Source organism: Bombina bombina, chromosome 2, assembly GCF_027579735.1.
Source record: "Bombina bombina isolate aBomBom1 chromosome 2, aBomBom1.pri, whole genome shotgun sequence".
NCBI lineage: Eukaryota > Metazoa > Chordata > Amphibia > Anura > Bombinatoridae > Bombina > Bombina bombina.
This window is the reverse complement of record NC_069500.1, coordinates 38,621,852-38,645,049: the sequence shown is the minus strand read 5'-3', so window position 1 is coordinate 38,645,049 and position 23,198 is coordinate 38,621,852. Positions and strand designations below refer to the sequence as shown.

At 41.3% G+C, this 23,198-nt stretch overlaps 1 protein-coding gene across 3 annotated transcripts in view; it reads left to right on the top strand.

The window, feature by feature from the left end:
* Positions 1-23,198, top strand: part of UBAP1 (ubiquitin associated protein 1) — a 100,767-nt gene that overhangs the window by 6,954 nt on the left and 70,615 nt on the right. The window contains exon 2 of one of the 3 annotated variants that reach the window (XM_053701038.1): positions 6,303-6,466. The exons of the other annotated variants lie outside the window; for them this stretch is intronic. The gene's annotated coding sequence lies outside the window, so the exon portion shown is untranslated. The remainder of the gene's footprint in view (positions 1-6,302; positions 6,467-23,198) is intronic. 3 annotated transcript variants of the gene reach the window in all.

Below are 23,198 nucleotides of genomic sequence, written 5' to 3'. Positions count from 1 at the left end.
AATTACAGCTCTCTCCGCTAGGGAGGTGCTGGTCAGCAGCTTCCTGTGAGAATTACAGCTCTCTCCGCTAGGGAGGTGCTGGTCAGCAGCTTCCTGTGAGAATTACAGCTCTCTCTGCTAGGGAGGTGCTGGTCAGCAGCTTCCTGTGAGAATTACAGCTCTCTCTGCTAGGGAGGTGCTGGTCAGCAGCTTCCTGTGAGAATTACAGCTCTCTCCGCTAGGGAGGTGCTGGTCAGCAGCTTCCTGTGAGAATTACAGCTCTCTCCGCTAGGGAGGTGCTGGTCAGCAGCTTCCTGTGAGAATTACAGCTCTCTCCGCTAGGGAGGTGCTGGTCAGCAGCTTCCTGTGAGAATTACAGCTCTCTCCGCTAGGGAGGTGCTGGTCAGCAGCTTCCTGTGAGAATTACAGCTCTCTCCGCTAGGGAGGTGCTGGTCAGCAGCTTCCTGTGAGAATTACAGCTCTCTCCGCTAGGGAGGTGCTGGTCAGCAGCTTCCTGTGAGAATTACAGCTCTCTCTGCTAGGGAGGTGCTGGTCAGCAGCTTCCTGTGAGAATTACAGCTCTCTCTGCTAGGGAGGTGCTGGTCAGCAGCTTCCTGTGAGAATTACAGCTCTCTCTGCTAGGGAGGTGCTGGTCAGCAGCTTCCTGTGAGAATTACAGCTCTCTCTGCTAGGGAGGTGCTGGTCAGCAGCTTCCTGTGAGAATTACAGCTCTCTCTGCTAGGGAGGTGCTGGTCAGCAGCTTCCTGTGAGAATTACAGCTCTCTCCGCTAGGGAGGTGCTGGTCAGCAGCTTCCTGTGAGAATTACAGCTCTCTCCGCTAGGGAGGTGCTGGTCAGCAGCTTCCTGTGAGAATTACAGCTCTCTCTGCTAGGGAGGTGCTGGTCAGCAGCTTCCTGTGAGAATTACAGCTCTCTCTGCTAGGGAGGTGCTGGTCAGCAGCTTCCTGTGAGAATTACAGCTCTCTCTGCTAGGGAGGTGCTGGTCAGCAGCTTCCTGTGAGAATTACAGCTCTCTCTGCTAGGGAGGTGCTGGTCAGCAGCTTCCTGTGAGAATTACAGCTCTCTCTGCTAGGGAGGTGCTGGTCAGCAGCTTCCTGTGAGAATTACAGCTCTCTCTGCTAGGGAGGTGCTGGTCAGCAGCTTCCTGTGAGAATTACAGCTCTCTCTGCTAGGGAGGTGCTGGTCAGCAGCTTCCTGTGAGAATTACAGCTCTCTCTGCTAGGGAGGTGCTGGTCAGCAGCCTCCTGTGAGAATTACAGCTCTCTCCGCTAGGGAGGTGCTGGTCAGCAGCCTCCTGTGAGAATTACAGCTCTCTCCGCTAGGGAGGTGCTGGTCAGCAGCTTCCTGTGAGAATTACAGCTCTCTCTGCTAGGGAGGTGCTGGTCAGCAGCTTCCTGTGAGAATTACAGCTCTCTCTGCTAGGGGGGTGCTGGTCAGCAGCTTCCTGTGAGAATTACAGCTCTCTCTGCTAGGGAGGTGCTGGTCAGCAGCTTCCTGTGAGAATTACAGCTCTCTCCGCTAGGGAGGTGCTGGTCAGCAGCTTCCTGTGAGAATTACAGCTCTCTCTGCTAGGGAGGTGCTGGTCAGCAGCTTCCTGTGAGAATTACAGCTCTCTCTGCTAGGGAGGTGCTGGTCAGCAGCTTCCTGTGAGAATTACAGCTCTCTCTGCTAGGGAGGTGCTGGTCAGCAGCTTCCTGTGAGAATTACAGCTCTCTCTGCTAGGGAGGTGCTGGTCAGCAGCTTCCTGTGAGAATTACAGCTCTCTCCGCTAGGGAGGTGCTGGTCAGCAGCTTCCTGTGAGAATTACAGCTCTCTCTGCTAGGGAGGTGCTGGTCAGCAGCCTCCTGTGAGAATTACAGCTCTCTCTGCTAGGGAGGTGCTGGTCAGCAGCTTCCTGTGAGAATTACAGCTCTCTCCGCTAGGGAGGTGCTGGTCAGCAGCTTCCTGTGAGAATTACAGCTCTCTCTGCTAGGGAGGTGCTGGTCAGCAGCTTCCTGTGAGAATTACAGCTCTCTCTGCTAGGGAGGTGCTGGTCAGCAGCTTCCTGTGAGAATTACAGCTCTCTCTGCTAGGGAGGTGCTGGTCAGCAGCTTCCTTTGAGAATTACAGCTCTCTCCGCTAGGGAGGTGCTGGTCAGCAGCTTCCTGTGAGAATTACAGCTCTCTCCGCTAGGGAGGTGTCGTCTTCCTCTTGGGGCTTCAAGATTGTGGCCTCTGTAGAACTTTTTTCTAATTTCTAAAAATTGATACTTTTGCCTCGGCTGAGGCTTATTCTGGGAGAAAGGTGCTGCAAGCTGTAGTGCCTTCTGTTTAGGTTCCTGTCTTGCCCTCCCGTATCATCTTTGTCCTCTAGCTTGAGTATTGATTCCCAACAGTAATTGATGATGATCCGTGGACTCACCATGTCATTAGAAAGAAAACAAAATTTATACTTACCTGATGATAAATTTCTTTCTTGACACAGTGAGTCCACGGCCCGCCCTGTTTTCAGACAATATATATATATATATATATATGTTGCACCGATACCATTTTTCTAAGACCGAGTACAAGTACCGATACTTTTTTTCAAATACTCACCGATACCAATTACCGATACTTTTTTTTAATGTCATGACAGTTTACCAAGCATAATAGACTAATGATTTAAGATTGCTTATTTATAATTATAAACTGTATCTCAAAAGACATGTTTTAATAATAAAAATGTTTTATGTGCTCGTTGTCACAAAGTTCACAGAACATGTTTTATAAATAAAAATATTACAATAACATATATTAATAACTACAATAAATAATAGCTGGGGCTGGAAAGCTACATTTTAAAGAGGTGATTACTGGATGCAATTGGGTTTAGGGTGCCTATATAACTCATCAATCTGACATTTGTACCTAATACAAAGTAATATAATTTAATTCTTAAAATAATATTGAGGAAGGAGTATCAAAGTAATCCCCTTTGAGAAAAATGGGGCATTGGCATTCTACTGACTCAACAGAAAATAGGGCTGGTCTTCATATTTTTCCAGGGCTGCTTTTTATTCCCAGTCCAGCCCTGGCTACGGATGTTCCTCAGAGTACAGTATGTTTTGAGCATAGTTGTGCAAGATGAGAACTAGCAGTATAACAGGCAATCTAGCAATTAGAGTAATTTTTCAAAAGTTAGTGGCAAGTTCTTTTTAAGGAACAGAAGCATCTCTGCATGTTCAGCTATAAGTCTGTTTCTTTTTTTTTTTTTTAAGAGAAAAAAACATAGGTTTATTTAACAAGTATAGAGAAGAAAACAAAGAAAACTACATCTCCATAATCTAGAGAGCTGAGACATGTTTACAGCTTTGAATATAATAGAGATGTATACAACTGGAAATGGTCAAATCGTCGTCACTGCCCGCCGAGCCCCGGTCAGCAAACATGAGCAGAGTAGGTCAGATAAAACTAATACACATTCGAGACATCTAAAAACTAATAACTGCCCTATCCGGATTGTAGAGTTATAATGTGTGGGTGGGCGGGTGAGAGATTATGTTCATAGACAGAGGTCATGTGTTTGCTATGCCAACAGTAAAAGTGATCCCCTTAAACTGGAATAGGTTAGCTAAAGTTTAAGTCTTACGGCAACCCTTTCAGACCCTTTCATCAATATTATGTGAGTTGATACATGTAGTGGAAAATTATAAAAGCAAGGGAAGCAGGATTTAACTACTATAGTAGGTCCATGTATTCTATATTTATCCGCAACAGATTTGCTACTATGCGAGACCACGGGTGCTTCCATCAGAAATCATGTGCAAGGTAGTTTTTATATTTAGTAATAAAGTAAGGCGTTTTTGGTGTATAGTGTGTTGCCTCAAGCCCCACCGCCGCGGCCGTCAGCCACGAGGGAGGCAAACATGAATCTATATAAAAAAAAATATCCATACGCCATTGGGGTAAATTATGCCTACCGTGTTATAGCGCTAAAGCTTGATGATCAGCAATCTCAAATAGCCCCGGCTTTACTCTTATCTAGCCTCATCAGTCATGAATAACTGTTAGTCCCACTAAATAAATTTATAGCCTTGCTACCTAGATGGACAAATCTATAATATCGGTCTGGAACAAAATACACAAACAAGCAACAATAAACAGTACTGCAGGATAACTTTTTCGATACATGTAAATTCGCCATTGGGGTATAGTGTTAAGGCTTGATGATCAGTGATCGCAAGAATCCCCGACATTCCCTTTATCTAGCCGCATCAGTTATGAGTAACTATTGATCCGACTAAGTTAACTAATAGTCCTGCAACTTATATGGACAGATCAATAGTAACTTGGTCTGGGACAGAAAAAAAGAGAAACAAAAAACCACAAACAAGCAACAATAAACTGTACTGCAGGATAACTTTTTAGCTAAGTGTCCAGAGGCGGATGAACTTTACCAGAACATTGGCCCCCGCTTGGGTTTACTTGCCAGTCAGTTCCAGTCATTGAGCTGGTGGGTCTATTCAAGGTAGATATGGAAGATAGTTTACCAGCGTACAAAGAGCCTTTGGTATTTCGCTGCAAATAGAAGACTTCACCCATTCGGGCCATAACTATGTTATCCTCTGGGCAAGCTGCAAAAAATGGGCCAATTATCTCCGCAAAGTTCTCACACAATCTCCGCCTCATTGGTGTATGCTCCGGGGCGTCTCAGATGCGGACTAAGAGGTAACCCTGGTTTGCCATTGCTGTCACATGCAAAAAGTGTGCCCAGTGTCTTCTCTCCCTTCCTGCTCGACATGATACTAGACGCCATATTGGGAGGTATAGTGGCGTATTTCTCAATTAGGGAGTTCTGTTCCGCGTGTAGGAGATTGACCTGGGGGGTAAACCTGTAAGCACCTCGCACTGCTTTATGCTGATCCGGTAAGTTTGATAGCGGGGAAGTCTCCGTCTTACTTGCTTGCTGGGAAGTTATATCTTCGTCCTGTTCCATTAGTAGGCTACTTGCCCTTGTCTGTGAAATGGGTGCAGTCCCCTCTTCCAAAGTCTGTTCCAATATAACTGACTTATTCACAGGTGTTGATGCGACACGTTCTATTAACTGTTGTATATCCTTCTCCGATGGTGCCTTGTTTATTAGGGCCTGAAACAAAGCTTCCACTTTAGCCAGGGTTCCATAGCCTGCATTGCTATAGTTGGAGTTTATAACGGCTCTCACTGCTCGACCTTGTCACCTGGGATAATGTAACTACTCAGTAAGGTGTTAGCAGTTATTCCGTAGCTCTAGGCACTGCAGTGTTCAGATTGACCAAGTCCAGCGAGTAACCCTAGGAGCTTCCTAGGGGGGGAAACGCTACCTGTATTGTAGCCGCCGCACCAGGCCTTATTTGTCCGTTTTCAACTCCAGGGTCATGAAAACAGCTTCTTGATGGATATGATCTATTGTAGAGCTGATCGTGCTTTAAAGTATTTATAAAAAAGCTGTGATTTATAAGCAAAAATCGGCGGATTTTATGCAACTCTCCCGGAGCTTGAAAAAGTGCGACTGCACAGAGCCGCTGCTTGGACACGCCCCCATAAGTGTTTCTTTTATCAGTAAAGACGTTTGACGCTAAGCTGAACAGTCTTTCACTGTCACACTACTGCATGGGTCATAAAGATATTTTTGGGCCATTAAATCTCAGTTTATTAACTGCCCAGTATGTCAGGGGTTTTGTCTGAATGAGGTACAGAGATCTCTCCCAGGTAGGCTTCCAGCTGTATAGTAGCAGCTTTTGGGGCACTGCTCTCAAACATACAATAAAAAAAATACCAGCAATTTGTATTAGCAGAACAGAAGTGAACATTTTTTTTAGTTAAGTCTCCACTCCAGCTTAAAATGAAATGGGAACATCCAGTTTGAAAAACGCCACTAGATGGTGTATGTGTAGGAATTGGAGGTATCGGTTTAAGTATCGGTGCCTTTTGCATGAGTACAAGTACTCAAGCAAATACTTGAGTACTTGAGTACACACACACACACACACACACACACACACATACACACATACATACATACATACATACACATACATACACACACACACCCCCACACACCCCCCTCGGGCTCTTCTGCACCTTGTGTTATTTCCTTTCTCTCATTTTCCTTTGGTCAAATGACTTGGGTTTGTGGGAAGGGAAGTGTTACTCAAAGGGACATTATACACTCATTTTTTTTTTTTTTTTTGCATAAATGTTTTGTAGATTATTTATATAGCCCATACAATTTTATTTTATTTTTTTTATTTTTTTTTTATATATAGTTTTGCTTATTTAATAACTTTGCTCTGATTTCCAGACTCTAACCAAGCCCCAAAGTTTTATGAGAATACCGACGGATACCTACTCCAGCTTGCTCCTTTTTGTGTAAAGGGTCTTTTCATATCCAAAAGGGGTCTTATTTCCCATTTGCAGTGGGCTTTCCAGCTACCTTTTCAACAGAGCTAAACTGAGAGCTTCAATGTAAGTTTTTGGAACAGTTTTATACTGGATTTTTATATCCGTATCTGTGCATCTTATTCTTTATAGTAGTGTCTATTACATGCAGTTATATGAAAATGAGTGTATACTGTCCCTTTAACAGCTCTGCTGTGGTGCTCTTTTGCCTCCTGCTGGCCAGGAGTGATATTCCCCAACAGTAATTGATGATCCGTGGACTCGCCGTGTCAAGAAATAAATACATTTATCATTTAAGCAAAAATTTAGTTTTACTTTTTTCTTGTCTGTCCCATTTGAATATTAGCGGCTTTCCATGTGAGCATATTTGGATAGGCTCAGGAATGTGCACATCTGTATATGATAAAAACACATGAACGCCCCTGAGCCTACTTCAGAATACTCACAAGAAAAAGGATACCAATAGTGAAAGCTAAATTTCATAGAAGTAAATTGGATTTTTTTTTCATTTAAATGTAAATTGACTCAGACAGTTTATGTAACCTTTATGCCTTGAAGCTCTGTCCCAAATCCATTGAGTCATGAGCAGGTGACTTATTAGGTATGTCATGGGCTGATTCCTGAGCAGATCATTGTTAGTCATTGCTGCACACTTTGCTGGTATTGTTCTGATGGGAGTCGTAAACATGACACGTGCTTCCAGGTAACGTCATATGATCATATCTATTCTTCTCTCTAAACTAAATATGCTGGGATTCTTGCAGCACTTCCTTTTAAAGGGACAGTGAAATTGTACAGTAAAATAGTTTGGACTTATTATTCCAGCTGCAAAGTTTACAATGTATGAAACATTGTTCTTTTATGAATATTTTTGCATATAAAATAGCCTTTTCTGTTAATTGAAACCACAAACAAATCAAATGGGCTGAACTTCCTAGGAGAGCCGACCGTAATTGCTTGTTTCTGTATATTTACACACAATCTTCATCTTATTTCTCTGTACACAGCAATAACCAATACTGGTACAAATCCCCAAATCCGGAATTCTGAAATCCAAATATTCCAAAATCCATGCACGTCCCAGGCATTTTTTAAAATTCTTTTACAGCCTTTGTGTTTACCTCCTATATTGGAAGTTTATTTCATGAATCCCCAGCACTTTCTGGGAAAAAAACTTCTTCCACACATTGTCACTTCTTTCGGATGAAGCAATTGCTCCTTATTGCAGTTTAAACTAAGAGAATCCGTTGCAAGTGATTGGTTGAGAGGCAAGTGACCTTTTGTGACCACTGCTTTCTTTAGACCAGTAAGTCTTGTTCAAGGAGGTCATGCAGTTTGTACTGTCCCCTGTTTATTGTCTTGGCTACTAGAGAACCAGCAAAGCTTTAAAGGGACATAAAAACCAACACACTTCTTTCATGATTCAAATAGAACGTACAATTTTCTATGTATTATAGAATCTTCATTTTCTTGTAATCGTTTGTTGAAAAGCAGTAAAGTAAGCTCAGGAGTGTGCACACGTCTGCAGTACTATATGGCAGAAGATTTGCAACAATGTTATTCATTAGCAAGAGCACTAGATGGCAGCACTATTTCCTGTCATGTAGTGCTTCAGGCATGTGCACACTACCTTTCTAAATATCTCTTCAACAAAGAACACCAAGAGAAAGAAGCAAATTTGATAATAGAAGTAAATTGGAAACTTTTTTTAAAATTGTATTCTCAGAATAATGTGCCCGAGACAAAGTTAAGGAACTATTTTTTCTATCATCCTGGTTTAATAATAGATTTTACGCAGTTTTGATCTCCTGTAAGTTAAAAGCCTGACATCTTTATTAAGGGTACATGGAATAGATTTCATCATTCAGATAGAGCCTACAGTTTTAAACAACTTTCCAATTTACTTTGGTCATCACATTTTCTTCATACTCTTGGTATGATTTGAAGGAGCATTAATGCCCTACTAGCTGAGCATTCCACCTCTCATGCACTGGTCTGGGCAATTGGATCCCCGCCCCTCCCAGTTTGCCGGTAAAGCAGACTAAAAGTATCTGCTATTTTCATTTACCGTTACCTTAGTACAGTGCTTTCTAAACTGTGTGTCGGGACACACTAGTGTGTCGGTAGCAGTGTGTAGGTGTGTCCCTGCTTTAGAACAAATTTTTTAAAATTTAATTTAAAATTATTATTTTTGGGGTTTCTGACTTCTGCCTGCCTTCTACGCATATCACATGGTTGACACGTGATTGATACCTAGGGCGTCACAGATCATCTTAACCTATTGGCGCAGCTCAGTGGGAACTGAAACTATTCCCATTGGCGGCTTTGGCGGCACATTGTCTCCTGACTGCACGTGTAGTCTCCTTAATTGGCTTGTGACTGCATGTGTAGTCAGTGAGTGGGACAGCAGTGTGTTTGCAGCGCGGGCAGTAGTCAGACTCACCGAGCTCTGAGGGCGGCAGCTTAAACGCTGAGCAGAAGTCAGTGGGGTTTTTTTGCAACTAGCTCCCAGTAGTGCATTGCTTCTCCTGCTCTTGATATATGGATAGGAAGTGGAAGCTTAAAAATGCTTGCTGATAAAATGCGAGTGTCTTTATCTAATATTACACCAAATATTCAGAAATTGTGTTCATCCCATCAACCTCGTATACATCCCATTAAAATAGTAAGTAGCTATTGGTGTTATTAAACTTTTTTTTAATTCTTGCACATACTTACATACTGTTACTTTTGAATACATTTCGTTATATAATTTATGCATGTGTCCGTATCTCTTAAAACAAGTTAGTTTAACCTCCTGTTTGCCAGTACAACTGAATTACTGTGTCATGGAAAGATGTAGGTCTAAAAATTGTGTCGCCAACATAAAAAGTTTGGAAAGCTCTGCCTTAGTATCTCTTATTGCTATGGAGGAGTTCTTTTGTTGTTAGGGAGGATTTTGCAAGAGAGCTTTGTAAGAGGTTAGATAATGTTTTACTTATGGATACAGCGAGGGAAGATCTGAAGTCTTGCAAGAGAGTAAAATACACGGCTGCAAGTTTGAAAAAAGACTGAGAAGCCTCCTTTCTGTTTACTCGCCTGCTTGCAGCTGTTCTATGCTTGCAGGGGGTGAGATGGAGCAGAAGGAATGAAGTCTCCACAAGCAAGGGTTTATCCCGGGGACTCAGGCTATCCTGGCCCTTCAGAAGTGCAGTCCAGCTGTAGCATATGAGGGCCTGAATGGCGGTGGATTAGCTCCTGATTTGGCGGAGCAGTCAAGTAGGGGAGTGTTCTAAGAGTGGGATATGACCCGGTGCTTAGGGGAATGCGGCCGGCTTCCTGGAGTGTGGTCTGTGCCTGACGAGAGTAGTAGTGAGAGCAAAGACAGATACGAAGTACATACAGCTAGTAAGCAGTGCCTCATTTGCTGGTGTCTTTTATACATGAGTGGAATATAGGGGTTATCATGTTGTTACTAGGATCGCCTGCCTTTCCTGGTGCATTACACCACTACTACACTGGAGACTTCTTTTTCATTGTCCTGGACCCCCGTACATTACTGTTGGTGACCTGTTTATTGAGAGATCTCCTCCTCTTTTTACCATCTTGCAGTGGTTAAGAGTTTTCAGCTTGGGCCACTCACATTTATGGTTGCCTGTTTGTGCTAATCAAGCTTCTCTCTCTAAAGAATTCTGTATGATTATGTGTTTGATATTTCATGCAAGGTTCATTGCAAAAATCTTTATATACTTTGGTAGTTTTGCTTAGTCTGTGTGTAGCTACTGTGCCACTTTTACAAGTTTTGTTATATTGCTCAACAGGGTTTATTTACTAGAGTACCCATCGACTTGGTTCAGTATCATACATATTATTATTATTATCGGTCATACAAGAACCTTCTTTACATTTATACTGTACTCTCTCAAATTAAGGCATATTATAAGAGGGACCATATGAATTTCTGCCATTATGTGGTTTATCTTTGCCGTTTTGTGTAATGTATGGTATGCAGATATTGAGGCATTTATTACACAAGTTGCACCAATATAGTTTGCTTTATATTGGTAGTTTATATTGACTTGACAATTATTTGAAAGTACTGATTGGCAATGATGCAGTTTACATAACATGGCCCTGCCAGCTATTGCCTAACCTATTACCCTGACCGAATATTAATTTATAAATCGGTATCTAGAGCTTTACACCCTATAGTAGTTTGCATTCTGAGATTTTTTTTTGTTTGTTTTGTTATGGTACAGTTTGCCATTAAAGTGAATGTAAAGATTGAGGAATGAGTGCCCGGTTTTTAATAATCCTATTAAAAACATGGGCACTTTCATTCATCAAACTTTAAATTACACTGCTTTTGTTAAAATACCTTTTCTTTCTTCAAGCCTCTCCAGCCCGTCGCAAGCCTCTTCTTACGTCAGGAATCACGATTCCGGCATCCTCCAATCACGGCTTCCCCGCCCCCGGGAAATCATTGCCTAAAGCAACGCCGTGATTGGTGGAAGGCCGAAATCGTCATTTCTGATGTCGGCAGCGGCTTGTGACGGGCGGAGAAAGCAGTGTAATTTAAAGTTTGGTAAATGAAAGTGCCCATGTTTTTTATAAGATTATCAAAAACCGGGCACTGATTAATCAAAATTTACATTCACTTTCATGCTGAGACCTATTGATCTCTAAGTTCACAGACCTTATTTCTGAGATAGCTATACTCTTCCTTATATAATACAGTACTGTTCATTTTGAGAGATACTTTTCTTTAGTGCACTTATACAGCTTTAAAGAGACAGTCTAGTCAAAATTAAACTTTCATGATTCAGTTATGGTATAAAGTTTTAAACCACTATCTGAATGCATTTGACAGTTTTTCACAGATAGAGGGCGTTAGTTCATGTGTGCCCTTATGAGTGGGCACTGATTGGCTAAAATGTCAGTCTGCAGACTGCCCCTTTATTTCAGTTGTTTTGACAGAGGCTTAGATACAAGGTAATCACAGAGGTAAAAAGTGTATTAATAAAACTGTGTTGGTTATGCAAAACTGGGGAATGGGTAATAAAAGGATTATCTATCTTTTTTTTTTTTTTTTTTTTTTTTTTATTTTAGCATTTGTTTTTTTATTTATTTTTTATATATGTTTTTATTGAGGTAAAAAAAAGAATAAAACAATACAGAATAACCACAAATATAAATCTCCAACCCGTGGGGGCAGTTTGCAAAAATATACATCACAATGCATACACTATATAGTACATCAAAAATATAAAGCACAAATAGCAGCTGGTATTTCAATCACTATGAGCAATAAAGAGCTAGCATCCAAAATTAACTACTTGTAGTGTAGTGTTATCTATGTGGCTAATGAACCTTTAAATGAACCTCAGTGTTTTAAAGTTTTTAACATATAGGACCTCTTTTTGAGACCTCACAACCATGACTACTTGTGGGATTTGAGACAGAAAAATATATCATTAGTCGCTATGGTTAAGCACGTCACATCTATAACTTCTCAGAAATTTCAATTAACATCAATTACTACAGTTAAGCACAGGAGAATGAATTATTAACATTTAAAGATAGGATCTATAGTGATATATAAATATTAAGAGGGGAGTTATCAGCTGCAACTATGGTCAAGTGCTCATCTATAAATTGTAGGAATCCAAAGATGGAATACATTAGTGTAGGATCTCTAGTGGATCTTTTGCATAGTAGTGGATCATATAGAACAAAGCCACAGCACATAAAGCTCTCTAAACATACCTAGCCATCACTAACAAGGCAAGTGATAGTGTGATAATAAAGAAGCCTAAAACCCTATAAATATTTGCAGCACTTAGGAGGCAGACAGGCTGCAAACATTTAGGACTAAGGGTGTCACTATGAAATATGTCTAGCTTGAAATGAGGCTCCGTATCAACTTATGTGAGGTCCTATAACAACCAAGATCATAGTAGCTGTTCTCAGCCACATATATAAAATAGCTTGCAAACCTAAGGTAGAATTGGTGGCTTAGTATATACAGCTCACAAACATACATACCTAAATTACGTCTGCTGTAGAGGATTGACTTCAACTAATACTGTCCTTTCCTCCCCTCTAGTGGTGAAACTAGGAATCTACAGTCTGTCACCCAATAAAATATTTTATAATCCCCGTACTGTGTTTTAAGAAATTTGAGAAGATATCTTAGACATCCTCAGAAAAAAATCTTATTACGTACTATCTAGCATAAAATAAGATATACAATCACTACCCTACTTATCTCAGCTATATTCTCTTCTGTGCTGTGAATTAAACAAATATCCCATAACATTGCCATATCCTGTATAGACATATCAGAAGAACCTAGCCTGTAAACAAAGTATACCTGGCAAAATTTTCCTCATCCATAGAGTATATATTAAAAGCACATTTTCGCCAACTTATATGACAGCCAGGCATTAATTAGATTCTACTCCCCTCTAGTGGAGATGTCCGGTCACAGCGGCAGCTCATATATAAAAAAACTTAATAAGCCATCTGATGATACACGATATGTCTTAAACTAACTGAAACACTGGGAAGGGAGAAGCTTAATTGGCCTGTAACTGTTGGAAACATTATTGGCTAAAAATTTTATGAAATATAAAAATACTCCTTTTTGAGGCATGAAATAACTAGCTGCTAGGGAAGAGAATTAAACAATTATCTCCCCATACGGACTTTCCCAATATAAACTAGCAGAGTGATATTGCCTATAACCAAATAAAATCTAACAATACTATCTACAACATATAATTAGCTGAACAGAAGTCACATATTAAGGGTACATTTTCGGTAACCATATAATAACCTAGAGTATAACTCTCTTGAACCACACTTCAGGTATAAACAGTTATTTGACATAGTCTGCCGTATGCCGGATCCCTGGCAATTAGCATAAACCTATGGATTAGGTGAAAGGATGAAGCTAGTAGCTATCCAACACCCTTCCTGAGGGCAATGCAATCTCTTGAAGGTAGATTAGAGATGTCGAGTTTCAAAGTCATCGTCTTGCACACAGTACAGGGTGTACAATTTACATGCACAGAGAATGCTCCACATGGTATATAGAGCTGTGGGGCTAACTCCCTGTTGCGCTTCTTAAATTGAATCGTCCTCAGATAAAGTCCATCTGAAGCGTTACAGAAAACACTCCGATCTAGTGTAGATATTTCAGACCCCTGTGATATAGTGTCTACTGCATCTTGATGGCTAGGTAAATGTGTGGCTCCTGGCGATAACACGCTCTCTGCATAGTCCACCTGCTCTCCAACTATATAAAACTTATCATGTTCCCGAGGATCGGCCTCCTCCTCTGGGTCCAAGACAGTAGTATATCCAGACACAGGCACTTCTTCAGCAGTCTCTCTCCTGAGAGCCGTAGATAGATAGCTGCGCATAATCAGCTGTTCCTGAGTAGCTCTCACCCCACACACTTTTGTGTTTACTGTGCGCGGATTCTTTAGCTGAGAATTAGTTGACCACGAGGCCGTTCGCCCCACATTATTATCGGACCTTATTGTCACTATTTCAATCACACAGTCCTGGGACCGTACATATGTCTCCAGAGTATGTGGAATTAAACAATATATCCAACTGGTCGCAGGATTTGCGCTCAAAGCCATCCAGGAGCGCTTGAACTGTACAACATAGTTCCTCCATGTTTAGTAGGTATACGAGTGTCAGTATATCTGTACCGTTATGTAACCGTAGGAATGAGCATCAAAGATTGGTATCTGTGTACCTTGTAACCCAGAATCCTGGGGGGGGGGGTATATGCAGCAGCCTTCACCTCGCAGATCTCTATACACACATCAAATATGGCCTAGCAAACCGCGTTCATGTATGGCGCACTTGGATAACATAGGTCATGGCATCAATCCTCCGCTTTAGAGCTGCAACAACTAATCGGCATAATCGATAATAATCGATTATAAAAATAGTTGTCAACGAATCTCATAATCGATTAATCGGTTTGCAATTAGTTGGTCTGTGCACAATACCAGCTGCTTCACTCCAATGAACTCCTGCACATGGTATTGTGTTTTATGGTTATGTCCTTAGCCTAAAGGACGTCTACAGATGTCTACTTTTCACTTTTTCAGGACATTATAAGTTTACAACTACCCCTGGCTTATGTGCAACCCAGATATAATAGTCATCATTTTGGATTGTTTATATTAAATCTGTTGATTTGGAACTATGCTTTTCATGATATAGTGCCAAGCTTGTTGTTTACACCTTGTCCCTAGATTGATGCAAGTTATTTAAATTGATGTGCACTATTATCCGTTTGCACAATTATTAGCGTATTGCTTGCTATTGCTGATTATATGTACTGTATAAATAAATGTGTAAGGCTTTGTGCTGTTAATGATATACAGTCCATAGCGCTTTTGATCTTGTTTTTTATTGTTTTTTTTATATTTTTAATAAATTGTGATAATATGTACCAGATTCAACCTCAATAATACGTTATTTCTCCAACATTGGTGTGTCCAGTCCATGGCGTCATCCTTACTTGTGGGATATTCTCTTCCCCAACAGGAAATGGCAAAGAGTCCCAGCAAAGCTGGTCACATGATCCCTCCTAGGCTCCGCCCACCCCAGTCATTCTCTTTGCCGTTGCACAGGCAACATCTCCACGGAGATGGTTAAGAGTTTTTTGGTGTTTAAATGTAGTTTTATTCTTCTATCAAGTGTTTGTTATTTTAAAATAGTGCTGGTATGTACTATTTACTCTGAAACAGAAAAGGATGAAGATTTCTGTTTGTAAGAGGAAGATGATTTTAGCAGACAGTAACTAAAATCGATTGCTGTTTCCACACAGGACTGTTGAGATGAAGTAACTTCAGTTGGGGGAAACAGTTAGCAGACTTTTCTGCTTAAGGTATGACTAGCCATATTTCTAACAAGACCATGTAATGCTGGAAGGCTGTCATTTCCCCTCATGGGGACCGGTAAGCCATTTTCTTAATCAAACATAAAAGAATAAAGGGCTTCAAAAAGGGCTTAAAAACTGGTAGACATTTTTCTGGGCTAAAACGATTGCTTTACTAGGCATATTATGCAGATTCTAACTAATAATTGGTATTATAATCTTGGGGAACGTTTAGAAAAACGGCAGGCACTGTGTTGGACGCCTTTTTCAGATGGGGACCTTTCTAGTTATAGACAGAGCCTCATTTTCGCGCCATTAATGCGCAGTTGTTTTTGGAGAGCAAGGCATGCAGATGCATGTGTCAGGAGCTAAGAATCACTGAAAAAGCTTATAGAAGGCGTCATTTGGTATCGTATTCCCCTCTGGGCTTGGTTGGGTCTCAGCAAAGCATATAGCTGGGACTGTATAGGGGTTAAATGTAAAAACGGCTCCGGTTCCGTTTAAGGGTTAAAGCTCTGAAATTTGGTGTGCAATACTTTTAATGCTTTAAGACACTGTGGTGAAATTTTGGTGAATTTTGAACAATTCCTTCATACTTTTTCACATATTCAGTAATAAAGTGTTTTCAGTTTGAAATTTAAAGTGACAGTAACGGTTTTATTTTAAAACGTTTTTTGTGCTTTGTTGACAAGTTTAAGCCTGTTTAACATGTCTGTACCATCAGATAAGCTATGTTCTATATGTATGAAAGCCAATGTGTCTCCCCATTTAAATTTATGTGATAATTGTGCCATAGTGTCCAAACAAAGTAAGGACAGTAATGCCACAGATAATGATATTGCCCAAGATGATTCCTCAAATGAGGGGAGTAAACATGATACTACATCATCCCCTACTGTGTCTACACCAGTTATGCCCACACAGGAGGCCCCTAGTACATCTAGTGCGCCAATACTTATTACCATGCAACAATTAACGGCTGTAATGGATAACTCCATAGCAAATCTTTTATCCAAAATGCCTACTTATCAGAGAAAGCGCGATTGCTCTGTTTTAAACACTGAAGAGCAAGAGGACGCTGATAACTGTTCTGACATACCCTCACACCAATCTCAAGGGGCCATGAGGGAGGTTTTGTCTGAGGGAGAAATCTCAGATTCAGGAAAAATTTCTCATCAAGCTGAACCTGATGTTGTGACATTTAAATTAGAACATCTCCGCGCACTGCTTAAGGAGGTGTTATCTACTCTGGATGATTGTGACAATTTGGTCATTCCAGAGAAATGATGTAAGATGGACAAGTTCCTAGAGGTTCCGGTGCCCCCCGACCCTTTTCCTATACCCAAGCGGGTGGCGGACATAGTAAATAAAGAGTGGGAAAGGCCCGGCATACCTTTGTTCCCCCCCCTATATTTAAGAAATTATTTCCTATAGTCGACCCCAGAAAGGACTTATGGCAGACAGTCCCCAAGGTCGAGGGGGCAGTTTCTACTCTAAACAAACGCACTACTATTCCTATCGAAGATAGTTGTGCTTTCAAAGATCCTATGGATAAGAAATTAGAGGGTTTGCTTAAAAAGATTTTTGTACAGCAAGGTTACCTTCTACAACCAATTTCATGCATTGTTCCTGTCACTACGGCAGCGTGTTTCTGGTTCGAGGAACTAGAAAAATCGCTCAGTAAAGAATCTTCGTATGAGGAGGTTATGGACAGAGTTCAAGCACTTAAATTGGCTAACTTTTGTTTTAGATGCCGCTTTGCAATTAGCTAGATTAGCGGCGAAAAATTCAGGGTTTGCTATCGTGGCGCGCAGAGCGCTTTGGCTAAAGTCTTGGTCAGCGGATGTGTCTTCCAAGACAAAATTGCTTAACATTCCTTTCAAAGGTAAAACATTATTTGGACCTGATTTGAAAGAGATTATTTCAGACATCACTGGGGGAAAGGGCCACGCCCTCCCACAGGATAGGTCTTTTAAGGCTAAAAATAAGCTTAATTTTCGTCCCTTTCGCAGAAACGGACCAGTCTCTAATTCTGTATCCTCTAAGCAAGAGGGTAATACTTCACAACCCAAACCAGCCTGGAAACCAATGCAAGGCTGGAACAAGGGTAAGCAGGCCAAGAAGCCTACCACTGCTACCAAAACAGCATGAAGGGATAGCCCCCGATCCGGGACCGGATCTAGTGGGGGGCAGACTTTCTCTCTTTGCTCAGGCTTGGGCAAGAGATGTTCAGGATCCTTGGGCGCTAGAAATAGTTTCTCAAGGTTATCTCCTGGAATTCAAGGAACTATCCCCAAGGGGAAGGTTCCACAGGTCTCTATCTTCAAACCAAATAAAGAGACAGGCATTCTTACATTGTGTAGAAGACCTTTTAAAGATGGGAGTGATACATCCAGTTCCAATAAGAGAACAAGGAATGGGATTTTATTCCAATCTGTTCATAGTTCCCAAAAAAGAGGGAACATTCAGACCAATTTTGGATCTAAAGATCCTAAACAAATTTCTCAGGGTACCATCGTTCAAAATGGAAACTATTCGAACGATCCTACCTACTATCCAGGAAAATCAATTTATGACTACCGTGGATTTAAAGGATGCGTACCTACATATTCCTATCCACAAAGAACATCATCAGTTCCTAAGGTTCGCTTTTCTGGACAAGCATTACCAGTTTGTGGCACTTCCATTCGGATTAGCCACTGCTCCAAGGATTTTCACAAAGGTACTAGGGTCCCTTCTAGCGGTTCTAAGACCAAGGGACATTGCAGTAGTACCTTACTTGGACGACATCCTGATTCAAGCGTCGTCCATGTCAAAAGCAAAGGCTCATACGGACATCGTCCTAGCCTTTCTCAGATCTCACGGATGGAAGGTGAACAAAGAAAAAAGTTCTCTGTCCCCGTCAACAAGAGTTCCCTTCTTGGGAACAATAATAGATTCCTTAGAAATGAGGATTTTTCTGACAGAGGTCAGAAAATCAAAACTTCTAAGCTCTTGTTAAGTACTTCACTCTGTTCCTCGTCCTTCCATAGCGCAGTGCATGGAAGTAATAGGATTGATGGTTGCAACAATGGACATAGTTCCTTTTGCACGAATTCATCTAAGACCATTACAACTGTGCATGCTCAGACAGTGGAATGGGGATTATACAGACTTGTCTCCGACGATTCAAGTAGATCAAAAGACCAGAGATTCACTCTGTTGGTGGCTGACCCTGGACAATCTGTCACAGGGAATGAGCTTCCGCAGACCAGAGTGGGTCATTGTCACGACCGACGCCAGCCTAGTGGGCTGGGGCGCGGTCTGGGAATCCCTGAAAGCTCAGGGTCTATGGTCTCGGGAAGAGTCAATTCTCCCGATAAACATTCTGGAACTGAGAGCGATATTCAATGCTCTCAGAGCTTGGCCTCAACTAGCAAAGGCCAAATTCATAAGGTTTCAGTCAGACAACATGACGACCGTTGCATATATAAATCATCAGGGGGGAACAAGGAGTTCCCTGGCGATGAAAGAAGTGACCAAGATAATTCAATGGGCGGAGGATCACTCCTGCCACTTGTCTGCGATCCACATCCCAGGAGTGGAAAATTGGGAAGCGGATTTTCTGAGTCGTCAGACATTCCATCCGGGGGAGTGGGAACTCCATCCGGAAATCTTTGCCCAAATAATTCAATTATGGGGCATTCCAGACATGGATCTGATGGCGTCTCGTCAGAACTTCAAGGTTCCTTGCTACGGGTCCAGATCCAGGGATCCCAAGGCGACTCTAGTAGATGCACTAGTAGCACCTTGGACCTTCAACCTAGCTTATGTATTCCCACCGTTTCCTCTCATCCCCAGGCTGGTAGCCAGGATCAATCAGGAGAGGGCCTCGGTGATCTTGATAGCTCCTGCGTGGCCACGCAGGACTTGGTATGCAGACCTGGTGAATATGTCATCGGCTCCACCATGGAAGCTACCTTTGAGACAGGACCTTCTTGTTCAGGGTCCATTCGAACATCCGAATCTGGTTTCCCTCCAACTGACGGCTTGGAGATTGAACGCTTGATTTTATCAAAGCGTGGGTTTTCAGATTCTGTAATAGATACTCTGATTCAGGCTAGAAAGCCTGTAACTAGAAAAATTTACCATAAAATATGGAAAAATTATATCTGTTGGTGTGAATCTAAAGGATTCCCATGGAACAAGACAAAAATTCCTAAGATTCTATCCTTTCTACAAGAAGGTTTGGAGAAAGGATTATCTGCACGTTCTCTGAAGGGACAGATCTCTGCTTTATCTGTTTTACTTCACAAAAGACTGGCAGCTGTGCCAGATGTTCAAGCATTTGTTCAGGCTCTGGTTAGGATCAAGCCTGTTTACAGACCTTTGACTCCTCCCTGGAGTCTAAATCTAGTTCTTTCAGTTCTTCAAGGGGTTCCGTTTGAACCCTTACATTCCGTAGATATTAAGTTATTATCTTGGAAAGTTTTGTTTTTGGTTGCAATTTCTTCTGCAAGAAGAGTTTCAGAGTTATCTGCTCTGCAGTGTTCTCCGCCCTTGGTGTTCCATGCAGATAAGGTGGTTTTGCGTACTAAGCCTGGTTTTCTTCCAAAAGTTGTTTCCAACAAAAATATTAACCAGGAGATAGTTGTACCTTCTTTGTGTCCGAATCCAGTTTCAAAGAAGGAACGTTTGTTACACAATTTGGACGTAGTCCGTGCTCTAAAATTCTATTTAGAGGCTACTAAAGATTTCAGACAAACATCTTCCTTGTTTGTTGTTTATTCTGGTAAAAGGAGAGGTCAAAAAGCGACTTCTACCTCTCTTTCCTTTTGGCTTAAAAGCATTATCCGATTGGCTTATGAGACTGCCGGACGGCAGCCTCCTGAAAGAATCACAGCTCACTCCACTAGGGCTGTGGCTTCCACATGGGCCTTCAAGAACGAGGCTTCTGTTGACCAGATATGTAAGGCATCGACTTGGTCTTCACTGCACACTTTTGCCAAATTTTACAAATGTGATACTTTTGCTTCTTCGGAGGCTATTTTTGGGAGAGAGGTTTTGCAAGCCGTGGTGCCTTCCATTTAGGTGACCTGATTTGCTCCCTCCCTTCATCCGTGTCCTAAAGCTTTGGTATTGGTTCCCACAAGTAAGGATGACGCCGTGGACCGGACACACCAATGTTGGAGAAAACAGAATTTATGCTTACCTGATAAATTACTTTCTCCAACGGTGTGTCCGGTCCACGGCCCGCACTGGTTTTTTAATCAGGTCTGATGAATTATTTTCTCTAACTACAGTCACCACGGTATCATATGGTTTCTCCTATATATATTTCCTCCTGTCCGTCGGTCGAATGACTGGGGTGGGCGGAGCCTAGGAGGGATCATGTGACCAGCTTTGCTGGGACTCTTTGCCATTTCCTGTTGGGGAAGAGAATATCCCACAAGTAAGGATGACGCCGTGGACCGGACACACCGTTGGAGAAAGTAATTTATCAGGTAAGCATAAATTCTGTTTTTTAGAGCGGACTAGATATTTCCCCTAACCTTATAGCTGGTTATTTACCATTGCATATAGATATTCAAGATATTTTTATGTTAGAATGTCAAGGGTTACTTTATTGAGAGGCCCCTTGCCAAGGTAGAAAACACTTAGCATTGGTGAAGAGCTAACAAAGATAAATATCCCACTTTGGTGAAATTGGCAAAACCCTACTTATACACCTCAACAGCCTTTTCTCTGCTGCAGGAAATATAGCTGCAAACAGAGAACCAGCCTTAGCCAGAAGCATGTGGACATGTTGAGATTTTTTCATTTCAATGCAAAGTTTCTGAAATAGTGAATAACAGAATGTTATTAACAGTGATAGTCTAACTCTTTCTAGTTCTACCTCTTTTCAAATAGTTTGTGGTTTTGTTTAGTTTAATTATAAAACTGTGCTCTGCTGCTTAAAAATTGAAGAAACAGTTGTGTTAATGTAAAGTTTTAGTCTGAAGTTTATATTTGTAACACTCATTATGTGGATTTTATTTAAAACATAGAAAATATTATTGATTCTCTTTTTATCCGATTAGTCGATTAATCGAAAAAATAATCGGCCGATTAATCGATTATGAAAATAATCGTTAGTTGCAGCCCTACTCCGCTTCTGTACGGTTAGCAGAACGCATAGATAATTACAGGGTCCCAATATTGAAGTCATAGCAGGTGAGATCTACCAACTTTATAAGTAAATAGGACCCATATAGGAAATATTAGACAGGAGCTTCATGAAGACACGTCTGACCGCTCCAAGCATAGGCTCCGCCCCCAGGATTATCTATCTTTTTAAGCAATACAAATTCTGGAGTAGACTGTCTTCTTTAGAGTAATTTTATAGGCAACATATTTACTTCCTAATAGCGTGACCTAGGGTGATAAGAGAAGGTGCAAACGTGTTTTTCATCACATTAGTTTATCCTATTGACCTGCAGATGTGATGCTTGTCTAGTTTTCTCTTACAGGGTCCAATAGCTATCTTTTATTACATTGCTCAGAATGTTTTATAATATTTACCGAGGTCCAAAAGTGGCCTGTGCAATTTACATGTTAGATCTCCTACTGAGTAGTCTTAATGTGACCAGAAGTCCAAACGTGGCTTCAGTTTGTGTGGGGATATTTTATATTTAACAGAAAAAAATGAGGTGGTGTTTTGAGTGTGTAAAACTGCATTTCAAAGTACTAATCTTTTGTCTTCAGAATATTTTGTGTCATTTTGTACTTCCTGGTATGACATTTTGTCATATAGCAAGTCTCTGGGTTTCTCACTAAAAAATGATCTTCAGTAGGAATGTGAGCAGCATCTAAAAAATCCAAAACCGCTTAGCACAGAGGTGGAAATGGCTTGGCAGTTAAGGGGTTAATAGGGACCTTGCAGTGAGTTGCTTAGTTTAAAGATATTTCTCCTGTTAAGTGTAGTCAGTCCACAGGTCATCCATTACTTATGGGATTATATCTCCTCCCTAACAGGAAGTGCAAGAGGATCACCCAAGCAGAGCTGCTATATAGCTCCTCCCCTCTACGTCATACCCAGTCATTCTCTTGCACCTAACTAATAGATAGGACGTGTGAGAGGACTGTGGTGTGTTAAACTTAGTTTTTATTTCTTCAATCAAAAGTTTGTTATTTTAAACGGCACCGGAGTGTGTTGTTTCTTCTCAGGCAGCATTAGAAGAAGAATCTACCTGAGTTTGTCTATGATCTTAGCGGTCGTAACTAAGATCCACTTGCTGTTCTCGGCCATTCTGAGGAGTGAGGTAACTTCAGAACAGGGGATAGCATGCAGGGCCCACCTGCAAGGAGGTATGTGCAGTAAATTATTTTCTAAGGAATGGAATTGACTGAGAAAATACTGCTAATACCGATGTAATGTAAGTGCAGCCTTAAATGCAGTAGTAGCGACTGGTATCAGGCTGATATGTATGTATGTATGTATACTCTGAGGTATTTCTGGGGAATGGAATTTCACTAAGAAAATACTGTCTATATTAAAGTAATATTTGAGCCTGCACTGCAGTGAAAGCGACTAGCAGCAGACTTATTAATAACACTTCATAATTTTCAATTTTAAAACGTTTACTGGCATGTTAATCGTTTTTTCTGAGGTACTTGGTGATAAAACTTTATGGGCATGATTTTTACCACATGGCTGTCGTTTTGTTTCTGAATAAAAACAGTTTACTGAGCTTCCCCACTGTTGTAATATGAGTGGGAGGGGCCTATTTTAGCGCTTTATTGCGCAGTAAAAATTTAGTCACAGTCTTCCTATTTCTTCCTCCATGATCCAGGACGTCTCTACAGAGCCCAGGGGTCTCCAAAACTAGTTTTGAGGGAGGTAATTAGTCACAGTAGAACCTGTGACAGTGTGTTTGACTGTGATAAAAAACG